Source organism: Lithobates pipiens, unplaced genomic scaffold, assembly GCF_037356315.1.
Source record: "Lithobates pipiens isolate NorthernLeopardFrog02 unplaced genomic scaffold, aLitPip1_a1.2 Scaffold_18, whole genome shotgun sequence".
Classification (NCBI taxonomy): Eukaryota; Metazoa; Chordata; class Amphibia; order Anura; family Ranidae; genus Lithobates; species Lithobates pipiens.
In genome coordinates, this window is record NW_027507758.1 from 205,297,032 (window position 1) to 205,314,707 (window position 17,676).

Genomic DNA, 17,676 nt, shown 5'->3' on the forward strand with positions numbered 1-17,676 from the left:
GCCATTATGTCTCACTTGGTAATTAGTTGGTTTCCTTTGTCCTAAAACATTATTTATTGGTCCAATTTAGGTTGTGTGTCCTCTCTTTATCTTCCCTTCCCCCGTTCCCCCATTTATTACCTCTGTTTTTGTTATTTAAGCATGGCAGCCTTCAGTGGGGGGGCCTGGGATGGTTTTATGGACAAAGTTCAACAATCTCAGAAAACAGGAGAAATTCCTGATAAAGATCTAGATCAAGCATTTCTTAGACTACGACATTTGTTAGAACGTAAGGTAATAATATTCTGGCATAAAAAAGGTATTTCCAGAAATATACAGAGAATAAGAAGGGACTCAGAATTCAAATTTTCCCCAATCTAAGAAAAATTTATGAAACTTAAATCTAAAAAGGAAGAAAATTTACAGTCTTGCTCATTTGGAATGATGTCATTACTATGTATTCAATACGAACATGAACTTTCTCTTTTTGGACAGTTTGATATCTAAGTGGTATGGTGATTATGGTCTTATTACTGCAAGTGCAAAATTCAATAAAAGAGAACAGGAACTTCAGACACACATAGAGAGTTATACTTTGGATATAATTTGTTCAAAGGAAAACAAGTTGATATGTGACAGCAGTGCCCATACCAATGGCTTTACCTATAAATGGGCACAAAACACTAATACTAGACCATTTAGATCCTCAAACCAGTGAAACACAAAGATTGGTGAAAATGTACCTAATCTATCCTCGTCTTCCTCTCTCTCCTCCAGCCAGTCAACCATATCTCATGATCTATCGGGTGACAGACTGCCTAAAAAACGTAAGGAAACTCAGATGCTGCCTCCACAGAATCATTCCGTCACCAATTGAGCACTCTGTTACCCTGTCGTTCACCCTCCACTTTTCCTAAACAGGCACCTTCAAACCCCTCAGGTATGTTTTACCCGCCACCATCTGCCCCTCGAGGCCTTTAACTAAAAGCCATTCACATTATTGTTTCAACGGCACCTTCCACCTTGATCACTGCTTCGCCTCTACACCCACCTACCATCACTACAGTAAGCAATGCTGATATCATTGTTTCCCCCTCCGGAACCCCCTACCAGCTGACCTTAGAAGGGCACCTATTTTTTTAGGGAAGGAACTTACTCCAGTTCCAATGTAAAAGTCATGAGTGACAGTCCAAAAGACACCTCTAATGATCAAGAATTATCCATTATCAATTTGTCTTCTCACTTTCTCACTGAATCTGAAATGCAAGTTCTAAAACTAGGTTTGACCTTTTGTCCCGACTCTCAGATTGATACGTTTTATCTTATTAAGGACCTGCACTTATTTGCTCGCAGACTCCTTTTTAAAGTTATTTTTGACAAACCAAGGCCCGAATCCTGTTCAGTAGATACTATTCCTAATATTCAATAAAATATTGCTGAACATCAGGCTCTGGAGGATTTGATGGAACTTTGGGAGGAAGGACACGTCACCAACGACGACTCTTGGCGAGTCTCTCAACCAGGGATGTCTGTCTCTGGCATGTCCCCCCCCCCCACAATCCTTCAGGCCAAAATCAAGACTATTTCCATTCCTAAATACTAATCCTAACATCTGTGAGTTTATTCAACAAACTTCTAAGGCTATTGGAGATTCTACCTTTGCTTCGACAGGACCCTCCAATTTAACCCTACAACAAAAGGAGGCTGTAAAATCCCTTCAATCCAATACCAATTTAATAATCAAGCCTGCCGATAAGGGTGGTAACCTGGTTATTATGAAAATACCCCAATATGTGGCCATGTGTAAGAATATTCTACAAAATCGGGATTGGTATAGGCAATTTCTGCATTCAATATTGTACAATTATCCTTAAAGCCTATCAACAGGGAACTATTGACCAAAACACCTGGAATTTTTTGAATGTTAGGGATTAGAAGATCCCTACGTTCTATGCGCTACCAAAGATACGGAAGTCTCTGACTGAACCCCCTGGATTTGCAATAATTTCTGGCTGTTCTAGTCTTACTGAAAACGCAAGCTCTTTGATAGACAGCTATCTCAATCCTCATGTAACATCGTTATTTTCTTATGTCAGACACTATTGATCTATTAAGAATGATTGAAGGGATTTCACTCCCCCCAAACTGGTTGGTAGCTGTTGATATAGAAAGTCTATACAACGCTATCCCCCATGATAAGGGTATTGAACTAATACAGACTCATTTACCGTATATACTCGAGTATAAGCCGAGATTTTCAGCCTCTTTTTTGAGGCTGAAAGTGCCCCCCTCGGCTTATACTCGAGTCATCGCTGTCTGCCCGCTCGATCAGCGTGTCGAGCAGACAGACAGCGGCCATTCTATTCAAAAGCCGCGCCTCCGGCTCCGCCTTCGCCTGTGATAGGCGGAACACTGAATTTCCCAGCAGCCTGTGTTCCGCCTATCACGGACATCGTATCATCCTCGTACTACGGACGAGGATGATACGACGTCTGTGATAGGCGGAACACAGGCTGCTGGGAAATTCAGTGTTCCGCCTATCACAGGCGAAGGCGGCGGCGCAGCTTTTGAACTTTACAATGGCCGCCGACGAAGAGGGCACGGGACGGCACGGCACGGGACGGGACGGGACGGGGGCAAGGCAAGGCACGACACGGGACGGATGCAAGGAGGCAAGGCACGGCACAGGACGGAGGCAAGGAGGCAAGGCACGGGACGGAGGCTCGGGACAAAGGTAGGCTGGACACACACACACACACACACACACACACACACACACACACACATGGATGGAGACACACACAGGGATGGATGGATGGATGGATGGAGACACACACACACAGGGATGGATGGATGGATGGATGGAGACACACACACACAGGGATGGATGGATGGATGGATGGAGACACACACACACAGGGATGGATGGATGGATGGACACACACACACACAGGGATGGATGGACGGACACACAGGGATGGACGGACACACAGGGATGGACGGACACACAGGGATGGACGGACACACAGGGATGGACGGACACACACACAGGGATGGACAGGCATGTCTCACCCTCGGCTTATACACGAGTCAATAAGTTTGCCAGTTTTTTTGGGGGTAAATTGGGGGCCTCGGCTTATATTCGGGTCGGCCTATACTCGAGTATATACGGTAAATGAAAGGGGTCCCTCTTTCTCCAGATATAGTACATTTTTTCTTGATTTACTTGACTACATTCTGAAGCATAACTTTTTTTTGTTTGATTCTTCCCACTACCTCCGGGTGCAGGGGGTTGAAATGGGGACTAAGTGTGCCCCATCGTATGCCAACATGTACCTGGGGGGTGGGAAAAGGATGTTTTTTCAAGGGAAGATCTGGCATATTTTTTGGACAAGATTGTCTCTTGGTACCGCTATATTGACGTTGTCCTTATTTTCTGGTCAGGCACTAAATAAGAATTAAATGAATTTCTAAGCTTGATCTTAATCAACAATTTCAATTTGAAATTTACGAGGCAATGTAGTCAAACACATGTTAACTTCCTAGATTTGGTCATTTCAATTGATGCAAATGGAAAATTGGACTCCTCTTTATACAGGAAGCCCTCCACGGGTAACACTATTCTCCATGCCACAAGCTCTCATCTAGTCTCACTTCTGAATAGTATCCCATCCAGCCAATACTTGCGGCTTAAATGCAATTGTAGCAAGGATTTTGATTTTCAGATTGCTGCTAAGGATCTTTACTGCAGATTAAAAATTTGAGGCTATAGTCACGCTTGCCTCAAGAAAGCCTATAATCGGGTCAATGCCAAAGATATAAATTCTTTGATTTTTTCCTCTAAATGCCCAAGTAAATGTGATACAGTAAGAGTTAGTACTTGTTATTTTAATCAACATATGGTTTTAAAAAAAAAATTCTAAACAGATTTTGGCCACTTTTGTCAGCAGATCCTATTGCAAGAAAGTATATCAGAGAGTTCCCAGAAGTTACATATAGTCGAGCTTCATCGCTAAAAGACTGTCTTGTTCATAGCCATTTTTATAGCACCAATCCAGTAAAGAGACAAGCTAACACTGGCACTTTTCTCTATGGTCACTGTTACATTTGTCAATGCGTTGACCGGAGGTCCCAAATTAAATTGCCTAATGGAAAATGGCACTCTATAAAGTTTATGCCGCGTACACACGACAGGACTTAAGTCCGGCAGACTTTCGACGGAGTTCTGACGGAGTTCTGACAGAGTTCTGACAGACTTTCCGAATGAACGGACTTGGCCACACACAATCACACCAAAGTCCGACGAATTCGAACGTGATGACGTATGACTGGACAAGAATAAGGAAGTTCATAGCCAGTAGCCAATAGCTGCCCTCGCGTCGGTTTTAGTCGGTCAGACTAGCACACACACGAGCGGATTTCTGGGTCCGGCAGAGTTCTGTCGGAAAAATTTGAAACATGTTCCATTTCTAAAGTCTGTCAGACTTTTGCAAATCAAAAGTCCTCTGTAGCCCACACACGTTCGAATAGTCTGCCGGAATCATTCCGTCAGACTTTTGATGTTGAAAAGTCTGGTCGTGTGTACATTAGAGTCATCTGCCTGACACCTGGTGTCATTTATTTGGCACAGTATCTGTGCGGTGGCTTTTATATCGGAAAAACCAAGAGATAGTTCCTGAAGAGGATTACAGACCATATTAAGTCCAAAAAAAAATAAAAAGATGGACACTGCAATTAGTCGACATTTTGGTCTACATCATGCATTCAATCCTAATGTAATCGAGTTCCAGGCATTAGAACATGTTCCCTTGGATTCAAGGGGGGGCAGTGCAGATAGGACACTGCTCCAACTTGAAGCTCGATGGATATATGATCTAAGGGCCACCATCTTTCCAGGGTTTAATGAGAGCTTGAGTTTCAAGCCCTTTTTGTGAATTTGTTTTGGTGTAATTTTGTTCTTTTCTCCCTTTCCCTTGTTTCATCTGTCCTTTTCTCTCTTTATGGTTTCCATGCTTAATTTTTCATTCTCCAGTTCTTCTTTTCTTTTCTCTTTTCTTTCCATTTCTCTTCTTCCATTTCTTTTTCTTCCCTTCTGCGCTCTTTTCCTCCTTTTTTTCACCCTTCCCATTCCTTATGCACCTTTTCTTTTCCTCTTCCCTTTGTCCTTCTATATTACCAAGTGATGAAATTTTGTTTCAACTGAATATGAAATATATCTCTGTATACTTATTTAATGATATGGTCCTTGTTCATACACATTGTTTGGATCTGTTGCAATTGTATAATTTATGATATAACTACATTCAGTGTTTGTCTGTTCTATCAGGAGCGCACTGTCTGATTGACACACTCACAGGTTCTGTTTGGTGTGGTCCTTACTTGTCATACCTGTCCGCAGCCCCCTTTCCTCAGGCCTGTCTTCCTCGGTTACCATCCAGCCTTCTCTATCGCCCCGTTCCTGGGATGTGCCCACTGTTGGTCATAGGGACACCCAGGACACTTGGTGTGTATTTTTTCACTTTGTGCCTGCTTCAGCACCGCGCCATCTTATGAAATGTTACCCCCTGGTTAGGTTTACTACGTTTCCATGGCACAGCAATTTCATCTTGCTCTGTTTACCATCTTTGTCTCCCTTCCCATTGGTCAACTTGGTGTTGGCACGCCACCCTTTCCGGCAGAAATGTCTTTGACATCTTCATCCGGTTTGGGGCCCACTCATCGCTGCTTTGCCTGTTGGGTAGTTTAGTCTTATGGGTTTCCTTGGTCACTGGAGCATGCGCACTGGTGCTTTCATGTCCGCATCAAGCCGGTGACTTCAGACGCCGGATCGATGGAGGGCAGTTGAAAAGCCAGCCTACCTGCCAACCCAAGCAGCCAGAGCTTGAGGGTATGACTCTCACTAAATCAGTGATCGCAACTGGTAAGCCTAACTATATTTTTTATATTTGTCTACCATATCTCTGTCTGTACTTAAGCCATCCCTATCTATTCTAATATAGGAAATTGGCCTCATTCAACGTATTGTTTTTTTTTTGTTCTTTTTTTTCATTTTGGAAAACCTCCTTTTCCTGCATACCTCTGTGTATGGGGTATTGAACTTTTCCACCCATATCAAAAGTTCTTTTTTCCACTCCCCTCTGAAATTTTTTTGTAATATTTTATTTTTTCCTTACTGTTTTCATTTTTAGGCTAAAAACATCTAAAGATTTTCAGGCAGTGGTTCTCAGTGGGTGGATACGGCTTGGGGTGAGTGTGGTCTCTGTGGTGTCAGGTTGATAGTGCGTTCCTATGTATTTTGTTCTGTCTCTAATATGTATAGTGTATCAGCAAAGAGGTACTCACCTAGGCCAAGATGCAGAGAGTGGTGGCTGTTGCGACTCAGCGCACACCACCCCTGGAGGTGATACAGGGAGTGGGTTGCACCAAGAGGCACAAGCCTCCAGCGGGATACCTGACTTGTGTGAAGGTCTGGCTCATACAGGATGGACCGGACCAGAAGGTAAGTAACAAACAAGTCTGTAAAACAGGTAAAAAAGTACAGAAACAGGCCGAGGGTCAAACACAAGTAATCAGTCCAGGAGCCAGCAAGGCTGAGTGCAGATGATAATCCAGAGGCAGGCAGAGGGTCAAACACAGGTATCAGTCCGGGAGCCAGCAAGGCTAAGTGCAGCAGACAGAGGATAATCGAGAGGCAGGCCGAGGGTCAACACACAGGTAACAGTCAGAGCCAGCAAGGCTAAGTGCAGCAGACAGAGGTTAATCCAGAGGCAGGCCAAGGGTCAAACACATGTATCAGTCCGGTAGGCAGCAAGGCTAAGAGCAGGAAGTCGGTTAAACAAGTCAGGGGTCAGGTCAGGAGAGAATCAGCATAGTCTTCAGGCAATCCAGGTCACAACAGGAAGTGGTAAACAGGAACAGGAAGCAGAGGAACACAGGTGAGCTGAGACAAACCAGTAACTTGTCTGTGTGCTAAGGCTCCTTTTATAGGCTGGTCAGGGAATTCACATTATGCATGTGCTTGTGCGCACTCACGCATGCCTCTCCGTAGGGCCGCGAATGTGCATGCGCCGGAGCGCCAATCCATGGCGAATTTGTGCCCATCTTTGCGCAGGGAGATGGGGAGTTTGATCCAAATTACTTTCCTGATATAGTGTCTTTGGTGACAGTTTGCACATCCCCTGAAGAAGCTTATTAGGGAAACATGTCGGGCTAGTGTGCAACAAACATCCCTCCTCCATCTACCTGTGACCTCTAAGACCACCATTTATGTAAACCACTGTATATTTTATGTACTAACTATTTTTAACCTTGACTTTAATAAAAATTATAAAAGTTTCTTATTTCTTTGTCAAAATAAGCACCATTAAAATCCCTAGTCCCTTCATCTTTGCCATATATTGTTATCATGAATTTGATAAAGATAAATCAAGGATATCAGAGATTGAAGTTGTAATTCCAATGGTGGAAGACACAGCAAGAACAGACAATAAAGAACTGCAAAACTTAAAAAATCAAATCTGTGCCTTGCAGGAAAGAGCCATGTACACAGAAAGTCGATTGAGGAGAAATAACATTTGTATTATAGGCCTGCCAGAACTAGCAGAGGGGGTTGAACCAATGAAGTTTGCAGAGCAGCTGCTAATAAATGTACTGGACATGACGGCTAGTTTTGTGGTAGAACGCGCACACAGAATCTCCACTTGATCCCCTAAACCTGGGGCTTAGTCACGTCCCCTCCTTCTCCTCTTGCTGAACTATAGGGACTGGGACCGTATTTTTAAAACAGCCGGGTCGAAGGAATATTTGCAGAATGAAAATGCTAAACTATTTTTTTTCCTTACTATCCTCCTAAAATACAGCAACCATGCAGAGCTTATACGGAAGTACGGAAAAGACTGCGTGATGAGGGAATCAAATTCAGTCTTCTCTACCCTAGCAAACTAAGGGTCATGGATGGAGCTCATACCCGTTTTTTTAAACACCAAAAGCTGCATCAGAATGGCTAGATACTTGATAAGGTGGGGTGAGAGATTTTTTTTTTGGTCGTCTGTTTTGTGTGTTGTAGGTCTTCAAGAGAGGAAGGAGAGAGAAGGAATTAGAACTCTGCCGGAGAGTGAGCATGCCAAGGCACACTGATTGAGAGGCAGAGAAATTTTGCTTCTCTTTTACTTTTTTTTTTTTTTTTTTTTTTTTAAGTACTTGGCATAGAAGAAGCTAGAGTTAGTTGGTTAATTAATAGTGTTCAGGTCCCTTCTAATTCTCTGACAGGTTTGGAGATTTGCTGGTTCTTCAGGGGGGAGAGTGGAAAAGGGCAGGGTAAATGTTTTGTTGGGAGGTATTTCTGTAACTTGGGGCTGTATGGAAGGGAAATGGTGTGGTTTGGTAGACCTATTGATATGCTCTGGAGTTTCTATATGTGGTTTAGTCTGTCTTGGATATGTTCTAGAAATTTAGTGATTTGGTATGATGTCAAGTTATGCCACGTACACACGACCGTTTTCTGCGTCAGAATAAACTCCGACAGTCTTTCCGACAGAGATCCGATGGAGTTGCACTGAAATGGACTTGCCTACACACAATCACACCAAAGTCCATTCGTTTAGAACACAATGACGTACGATGGGACTAGAAAAAGGAAGTTTAATAGCCAGTAGCCAATAGCTGCCCTTGCGTCGTTTTTGGTCCGTCGGAATAACATACAGACAAACTTTTTTCCGATAGGAATTGATTCCGTCTGAAAGATTTAAAACATGTTCTATTTCTAGGTCCGTCTGAATTTTTGAAAATAAAAGTCAGATGAAGCCCACACATGATCAGAATAGCTGATGAAATTATCCCGCCTGTACACGACATAAGAATGATTCCGTTTCTATCATGTAACGTTCGTGGGCTGAATTCTACGTTTAAACGAGCACTGATGTTTCAGTATTTAAAAAATAATAATCCACATATGATATTATTGCAGGAAACTCATTTGATGAGAGGGAAATTAATGACATAAAAAAAAAAAAAACCTGGATCCAAAAAGCCTGCAATGCTACTTACTCCTCATATGCTAGAGGGGTATCTATTTTAATTAATAAATCTTTTCCTGGCCTTATTGAGAATAAATATACCTATCCACAGGGTGATATCATGGTGTTTACACTGTGGCAACAAATGTACATCATAGCAGCAATTTATATTCCCCCTCTTTCTCCTGGGATACTAAATGCAATATTGGAGGCAATTATCCAGCAAAGTTACTTTTTATGGGAGATTTTAATTCTATTATATCCCCAAATTTAGATAGACAAAGGCTCCCGAAGCAGTATGGAACTGTATAATTGGGCACAAGCAGCAGGAGTAACAGAAGTTTGAAGATGGAAGAATCCAATAAAAAGTGCATACTCATGTTCCACCACCTAAATAGATTTAGCCTTTGCAAATCGAGCTTGTGAGTACAGGTACATTTAACCAGCTGTAAGATGGGCCTGTTTGTATTGATATGTGTGGGTTGGGAGTGGCCTAGAGTAGCAGCAGGTGACTCTCATAAAAAGCTAACACTCGTGTGTCATAACTACATTCTGTGTGTGGAAGAAGGTTATAATGAAGGTAACTTTTTTTAAATATTATTCACGACTTAAATAGCGGTCGTGGTGTGGACCGGCACCCCCAGTGAACTCTCATCCTTTGTGTCACAACTAAATGTAAACAACTCCAATTTAAAATTTAAGTTTTCAAGCCACCCATCCAAAATTACCTTTCTAGATTTGATGATTAAAAAAGATGAAGACGGATGTATCGCTTCTAGCCTCTATTGAAAAGAAACGGCAGGAAATACCCTCCTGCACGCTACTAGCGCACACCCAGCCCCCCTATTGCGTAGCATACCCTATGCCCAGTATATTCGTTTACGACGCAACTGCACCCATACTTCTGATTTTGAAACTCAAGCCAAGTCACTCCAAGAACGCCTTAAAGCCAGGGGCTATAGTAAATCAACACTGCGTAGAGCATACAATAGAGCCAAACGTCAACCTCGTGCCACCCTCCTAGATAAATCACAAGCTAATTCCAATCAGACAAACAGGGTACGTTTCATAACCAAGTTTTCCAACCACCACTCAATTTTACGCGACACGTTGGATACCTTCTGGCCCCTCCTTACAGAGGACCCCATCGTAGCTAAATATATTGAAAAGAAACCTCAAATTACGTTCCGCAGGGCTAAATCCCTACGCGACATTCTCACGAATTGTCATTTTAATGAAAATCCTCTGAGCCGTTCCTCCCATGGGATTTATAGATGTGGAAGGTGCCCTTTTTGCCCCCTGATCAGGACTGGCCAATCCTTTGTTCTACCTAACGGAGATGACATGTGAATGCTCAGCCTTATACATAGGGAAAACGATTAGACATTTTAGGGCACGAATAAGGGACCACGTCTACTTCTCATCAGGGGGCAAGATGGTCACTTCCATCAGTAGACATTTAGACCTCTATCACAGATTTAATACCTCAGTGATATCATTCATTGCATTGGATGTGATACCACCTAATCCCCGAGGTGGAGACTGGGATAAAGCCATTTTAAGAAGGGAGACCTTGTGGATAGAAAAACTTAATGCGACTTTCCCTCCTGGAATAAATGAATCACATTCGTACAAACCGTTCCTTTAAAACTTCTATAGTTCGTCTGTCGTCTTAATATAACAATCTCTATCCGTCTGGAATTGACGGACAGCATGACTTATTCCGGTTTACCAACACTTCTCCTTCAAACAATAATCACAACAATAGCGCCCTCAGTCATCTCTCTGCATTTTTCCTCAATATATTTTTCCTGTCACTTTCTCTTCCTTTTTCCATTCCCCCACCTATGTGTCCCTTTTTCTTTCTCTCTCTAGATGCATGTTTAATCTTAGGTGTTTCTCCTCCTTTTGTGTCCAGTGGGAGTACATATATACTTGTGTATCCAGCTATTTTAAAATTAAAATTAATGTTTTGTTCGTTGATTTTTGTCTTACATGCTTTTCCTGTATGTATATAGCATGCTTGTCTTTTTAGGACCATGCGGTAGGGGGCGCTGTGCGTGCCGTTTTGGACACTGTGCGGCCGACAAGCGCCATTCAGCATTTTATGCTCTCTGGCGCATTAGGAGTGGAGGATGGGGGCCGGTCCATCTCCTACGTTCCCCCCCTCTCTAGCTCTGTCCCTGAGCGATGTACGTCCCGACGTCCCGCCCCCCCCCCCCCCAGCGCCTGTGTATGACACGGCCGCACTTGTGGGGAGGTGTGAACGTCTCCCAAAGGGGCGTGTCACGCTCAGAGGCATCGGCCGGCCCACCGCATTTGACGGACTGGCATTCTGGCCAGTCTGAGTAGCGGTGGGCGGGGCATCCACGTACTTGGGGAGATGCAAACACCAGCGTCTCCCTCAGACGGCTCATAACTCTGCAGTCACATGTGTAGTATGGCGGATGCTCCACACTGATGCACATAGAAGGTAAGCCTCTCTGCAGTGGATATCTCTGCCCTTTATTTCCCCTTCCCCTCTCTCTTCCCGACCTCCTTCCCTCCCCTTCCTCCTTCCCTTCCCCTGCCCTTACTACCTTTCAATTCACATTCTACTCTTTCAGACGCTATCTATGCAGCTCTATTCCACTGCATGGCAACAGGATACTAGGCGAGCAGGGACATCAGTGTTTTTCCTCCCCACTTTCCCCGTATGGACTAGACTGTTTTTACTAGAACTGGTGAGTGTCTGCAGAATTACATTTTACATCCCTACATACATAGTAGTAAAATCTCTCTCATACTGATAATTCTTCTCATTTGCAGCTTTACTTATATGAATTAATCATTGCAGCACACTGCCAGCCTTTATGTGTGTGCCTTTAGCGCCACCTACGGATGGTCTTGGGGTAGTTTTTTATCTTTGAACTACCTACACATTTCTTTCATATACTATCTTTAATATAACAATAAAATAATATAATAATAAAATGAAACATTAAAAAACATTTCCTTTTACATCGCCTCTTTCACTGTGCTCCCACAGTGTCCCTCATACGTTCCGGCGCCTATAGCCCCTAAATTCTGCATGGCCCCCTTTCTTGACAAGTATGTTGCCATACATTTCTACATATATTATGTTCTCTCTATATAATGTGAAAATGCTGTATATAGTAAACCTTTTTTAGGGTTTTGCTTATAACAATGGATGTCATATGTACCTATGTATTTATACATGTTTTGTCTCTCTTTTTTTGTCTCTTGAAGTATAAAGTAATTTTAATCACGCCCCAGAAGAAGCGTTGTCCGTAAGAACGCGAAACATGTCAGGCACTTCCTATGGATCCTGCATCAGTCTTTCATCATAATACCTATTGACCTATCTTTGTTCTACTGTGGGTGACTAGTTCCCCTGTATAGATATGGAATCTCTGTATTATTTGTACCTCGATATGTATACTGATTCAGCCTTCCTATGTGTATAGACCCATTTCTTATGTCTAACAGTCTTTTTAACCTCTTCTATCTGTATGATTTTTTATTCTTGGAATAAATTTATATAAAACCAATACCGATTGATTAGAAAGAAATTTCTTTCAAATTTATTACTGGTGCCTTTAAAATCCTAAAGTCCCCATCCAGTCCTTTTTTGCAATTATGACTTAAATAGCGCCAATAGTTTATGCAGCGCTTTACAAGGTATAGGGGGGGAAACATTACAGTACAGTTAAAGTGGTTGTAAACCCTTACAAACCACTTTGACCTACAGGTAAGCCTAGATTAAGGCTTACCTGTAGGTCCAAGCAATATCTCCTAAACCTATATGGTTTGGGAGATATTTGCCCGAAAACGGGCACCGCTGTCTACGGCGCATGTGCCGTAGACAGCGGCGCGCATGCGCACTGAGTGCGGCATTCTCATCGACGGAGCTGCCACGCGTGTCGGCTCCCGTGCGCAACGTCATCGCGGCTTCGCCGAATGACAGCGGCAAGATGGATGCGGCGGACTACAGGGGACAGCGGCGACTTCGCTGGCTCCTGTGTCAGGTACGTGACACATAATGGGCTACTATGCGATGCATAGTAGTCCATTATGCTTTGCCTTTGCAGTGAATGAAAGCGGAAGTAAACTCATCAGGGTTTACTTCCTCTTTAAATATAAAAAAGGTACAGGAGGGCCCTGCAAGGACACCGTAAATGTGAAAAATTATTTTTTGAGACCATCCATAAGGGGTTGATTGGCCAAATGATGAAAGACGTCCACTTATGTACGCTCCTCCTCCTGCCACAAGTCCACCTCCAGAACCACAGCCTCCAGGAAAGGCTGCAGGCCAATGAGGAGAGAAGATTGCAGCAAAGAGAAGAAAGTGATTGCCTGGGTTCAGTCTGGTCTGACAGAAGACGCAGGCTGGTGTAGTACCACAGCCTGGGGACATATATGTCCTCTGCTGCTGTTCGTGATCTCTGGGAGTCCTGGACCAAATTGCGCTCCCTATTATATGGCCTTCTCAAGCTACCATTTTTATTATCCACAGAGTTGATGTGTGGCCTAGGGGCCAAAGGCTTTGCAAATTCCAGCAGTTTCTCCAGCGTTGCCTTCCCTCTTTAGTGATTAGGAGCCAGAATAAATGGATTTTTAATTTATGAAAATACTTGCCTATGTGTTTTTATTAAAATAGGACAGTTTGTTTGTGATTAGGCTGGTACATTTCATAAATACAATGTCAAATTAACAAGGGACACCAACACCAAACAACCTCCTTCAAGTTTACAAGATAATAATGGTGTTGTGGAAACGTGACATACAAAACAAAAAAAAAATATGGAGATGACTAAAAAACAACAGGAGATCTTGATTAAAAAAAAAAAGAATATAAAAAAAAAAAAAAAAAAACATTATTATGGAGATCTGGCTTTAAAAGCAAAAAAAGATTAATCATGAGATCAGGATAAATAATAAAGAAATACGTTTGTGAGAACTCTGTGTGAATATCAGCAGCAAAACAACTTCATTCTTCTAACATTATAAAAAAGAGAATGCGCTGCATTGAAAGATTTAAAAATGATCTGTGTGCAGAATGAGCCATCTTCATTTCGAATGGTAGTTTTACCAGACCGAGCGGCTCTGTCTCCTACTTGATTCTGAGCATGGGTGTGTTTTTGGCGCATTGGAATTTCCACAGACAATTGCATTTTCGAATAGGAACCTTTCCCGACTGAAAAATTGAGAGCATGCTCTCAATATTTTGCCAGCTGGAATTCGGCCGGCAAAAGTCTGAAGGAGCGTGCACATGGTCGCATTTCCTGACCAAAAACTCTCATCGGTCTTTTGCGGGCCGAAATTTCCATTTGTGTGTACGCGGCATTACACCTGTATCTGAGACCCACCCTATGACTTTCAAAATGCCATTGTTTAATGTAAAGGGACTTAATAGCCCAGCCAAGAGACACATGACAACATGGAGGGAAACCTCTCAACTACACTGATGTTCTTTGCCTTCAGGAGACACATTTCTCCTCTTTCAAACCACCACCGTTTCACCATCGCCACTTTCCACATATATTCTTCTCCAATGCTACTAAAGAGAAATATGCCATAAAAGACACTATTTCCTTTAAACAAATGGACATACTCCTCAATGATCAAGGAAGATGTATAATTCTAATCTGCGAGATCAACAACACATTGTACACATTGATAAATGTGTACCTTCCCAATGTAAAACAACTTTATTTTTCTCAGAAAAGGATGGAAAAAAGTTGCCTGAGCAAGACAATTCCAGGTGATACTGTGCAGGGATTTCAACGCTATTTCTGAAAAGGACTTAGACATATTCACAACCTACCCAACCCATAGTTACAGAGCTACCTTGAATCACTTCATCACCACGTCTAATCTGTTTGATGCCTGGCATTGCAAGGGATTTTACCCAGGGGTCAAGTCCTGGGGAAAAAAAAAGTGTGGGAACTCCCACCCAAGATCCCCTCCCCCACAAAAAAAATAAAAAATGATACGCTCATATGCACAAACACTTCAAAAGTGGTATTTTTCATCCAATTTTCGTATTGTGTGTATGAAGCTTAATTGTTTGTACATAAAAAAAAACCTCAATAAACATAAATATGATAATTCTCTGAATAATCAGCATTCATTCAATTGCTTCCATACAAATGTGAACATCATGTTCTGATCTTTATTGGGGAATGTTATTTTGTATAAAGAATGTTTATGTGGTGAGTTTACACTTTTCATTGAACAGAGTTTGGATAACACAGGGTTAAACGGAAAGGTCATAAATTAACTGCACATTATCTGGACAGAATGCTTGGGGAGATAGTGATGTGTTCCTGCTCAGGAGATGTATGTTAGCTTGGGGGGCTGCAAACTCTGCAGGGCTCCAACACCCACTCACTGCTATTCCAACCCTTCACATATTTCCACATAAACTTTCCTCCTGGCATTAAACTTTGCCAGGTATTGTGCCCAGCTTACCACCCCAAACTGATGTTCCTCCCTCAGCTCCCCTCTCTCCCTGCATGTCCTGTGAGCAGAATAGCTGCGTTCCTCCTCTGGGTTCTCTCATCATATGGCACTGAATATAGAGGAGGGGGGATTCAGCGGGACACACAGAGCAAGTATGCAGGAGACTGGGGGGGAGGAGGAGGAGACAGAAAATCAGGAGGGGCCAGCGGGGAGGAACGCATCACGAGAGGTCTGACTAAATACAATCCCTTAGCAGCAGGGACCTGATCTATCCCTCAGCTAGATGTGATTGACAGTTAGATCGAAGAGGAAGCTGTCATGGGGCCCCCTACTGGCAATGCCTGAATGGTCAGTCCACCCCTGGTATGCGGCACTTACTATTGCGGCTGCTGGTGTAGGACCTGCCACACAGCTTGCATACTTCAAAGTCCTGCAGGACATGGCTGCTAACAGGAACTGAGTTCCTGTTGTGGAAAAAGTACAGGAACTCTGTTGCCATGCGTTCCCGCAGGACTTGAGCCCTGATTTTACCCCCCACCTCATCACTCTTATTTGAGGATAGACCGTTTTCTAGCAGACAAATTCTTATTACAAAATGTACTAAATCTGAGATTCATACGATCACTTGGTCTGACCATGCCCCCGTGTCCTTTACTGTGGGAGGGATCTGAACCAAACACATGGCAAAATTATGTTTTTTGCTATCCCAAGCAGAACATAAGGTAGAATTAGCAAAAAATTCTGTAAGTGCTTTTGTTATCAATGCCCAGTCGGTGCAAGATCCCTTCACAGTATGGAACACACAAAGCCTTTATCAGAGGCATTCTTATACAATTGAGTGTTAAGACTTAAGGCCCATACACATACTTCTGCAGATTTTTGGCTTCAGATTTACCAAAACCATATAAGGTCAAACCTTAAGAGTTTCAATTTCTATGCAATCAGGCAGGCCCTTGCACTACATGGTTTTGGTAAATCTGAAGACAAAAATCTGCAGAAAATCTAATAGTGTGTATGGGGCCTAAAAAATGCAGAGCACAGCAGCTTAACGACCTGCTTTCAACCATTCAAAAATTAGAAACCGCGAACAAGAAACCTACTTCTTACAAGATTAGAGAACAACTATCATGAGCTGGACATGAGTTAGGATCGCTACTACAGAAACATGATTGTCATATTATAACAATGAAAGCCAACTCATACAGGTATGGAAACAAGGCAAGTAAATTACTAGCTAACCAGGTCAAAGAAAAAACAAAAACTTTCACATGAAAAATTGGAAGCAAAAGTGACCCATCGCAACCTTGATTTGAACAATGAAATACTTCCCTCCCTAAATATATTGTAACCAGGTATAGGAAAGGAAAATGGGGCTTTAAATGAGGCATGAGATTGTAGTTAGTAAAAACAAAGTTAATTACTGGTAACATTCTTTCCTGGAGTCTTTCAGGACAGCCACATGAGAGACCTTGGCTCCTCCCCTCTGCAGGGAACACCACGCCAGCCATCTTTAAATTTCCTCCTCCCCTGCTGGTTCCTCAGTTTTCTTAGAGCACCTCCAGTCTGCTGGGGCGACAAAAGAACATGTGATACACATGGTCAACAAAATACCACAGTTCCAGTTTCAGGAAATCTTAAGTAATTTATATATTCGGGTGGGTACTGGTGCTGTCCTGAAAGACTCCAGGAAACAACATTACCAGTAAGTAACTTAGTTTTCCCTTACTCTTCTTTCAGGACAGCCACCTGAGAGGATAAACGAGCACTTACCCCTAGGACGGGACTACAGTTTGTAAGACCTTGCGTTCAAAGGCTTGATCATTTGTAGACAAGAGATCCACTCTGTAGCGCTTGACAAAAGGTATTGAAACTGGACCATGTTGCCGCTTTGCAGAATTGCTCCGGCGTTGCTCCAGCACTCTCTGCCTGTCATGTTGCCATTGACCCATGTGCCCCAATACCATCTGGGAGCTGTATATCTCCAAAAGTATAGGACTCACCAATCTAAGTCACCTGGCTATAGTGAGCTTTGAGGCGCTCTGGCCTTTTTTAGGCCCTGAAAATAAAACAAAGACAAAATCTGACTTTCTAAAAGGTTTGGTTTCCTTTAAATAATGTAGGACGCACCTCCTTACATCTAATCTATGGAACTTAACCTCCTGTTCTCCAGAAGGATTTGTACAAAAGGAAGGTAAAATAATATCTTAACCTCTATGGA

At 42.7% G+C, this 17,676-nt stretch overlaps 1 protein-coding gene and 1 long non-coding RNA gene across 2 annotated transcripts in view; one reads left to right on the forward strand and one right to left on the reverse strand.

The window, feature by feature from the left end:
* LOC143987645 (protein unc-93 homolog A-like) overlaps positions 1–17,676 on the reverse strand; it is a 991,508-nt gene that overhangs the window by 656,064 nt on the left and 317,768 nt on the right. The gene's annotated exons all lie outside the window — the stretch shown is intronic.
* LOC143987644 (uncharacterized) lies at positions 11,329–12,544 on the forward strand. The gene is made up of 3 exons (XR_013276678.1): positions 11,329–11,466; positions 11,600–11,716; positions 12,243–12,544. It is a non-coding gene; the product is annotated as an uncharacterized LOC143987644 (long non-coding RNA).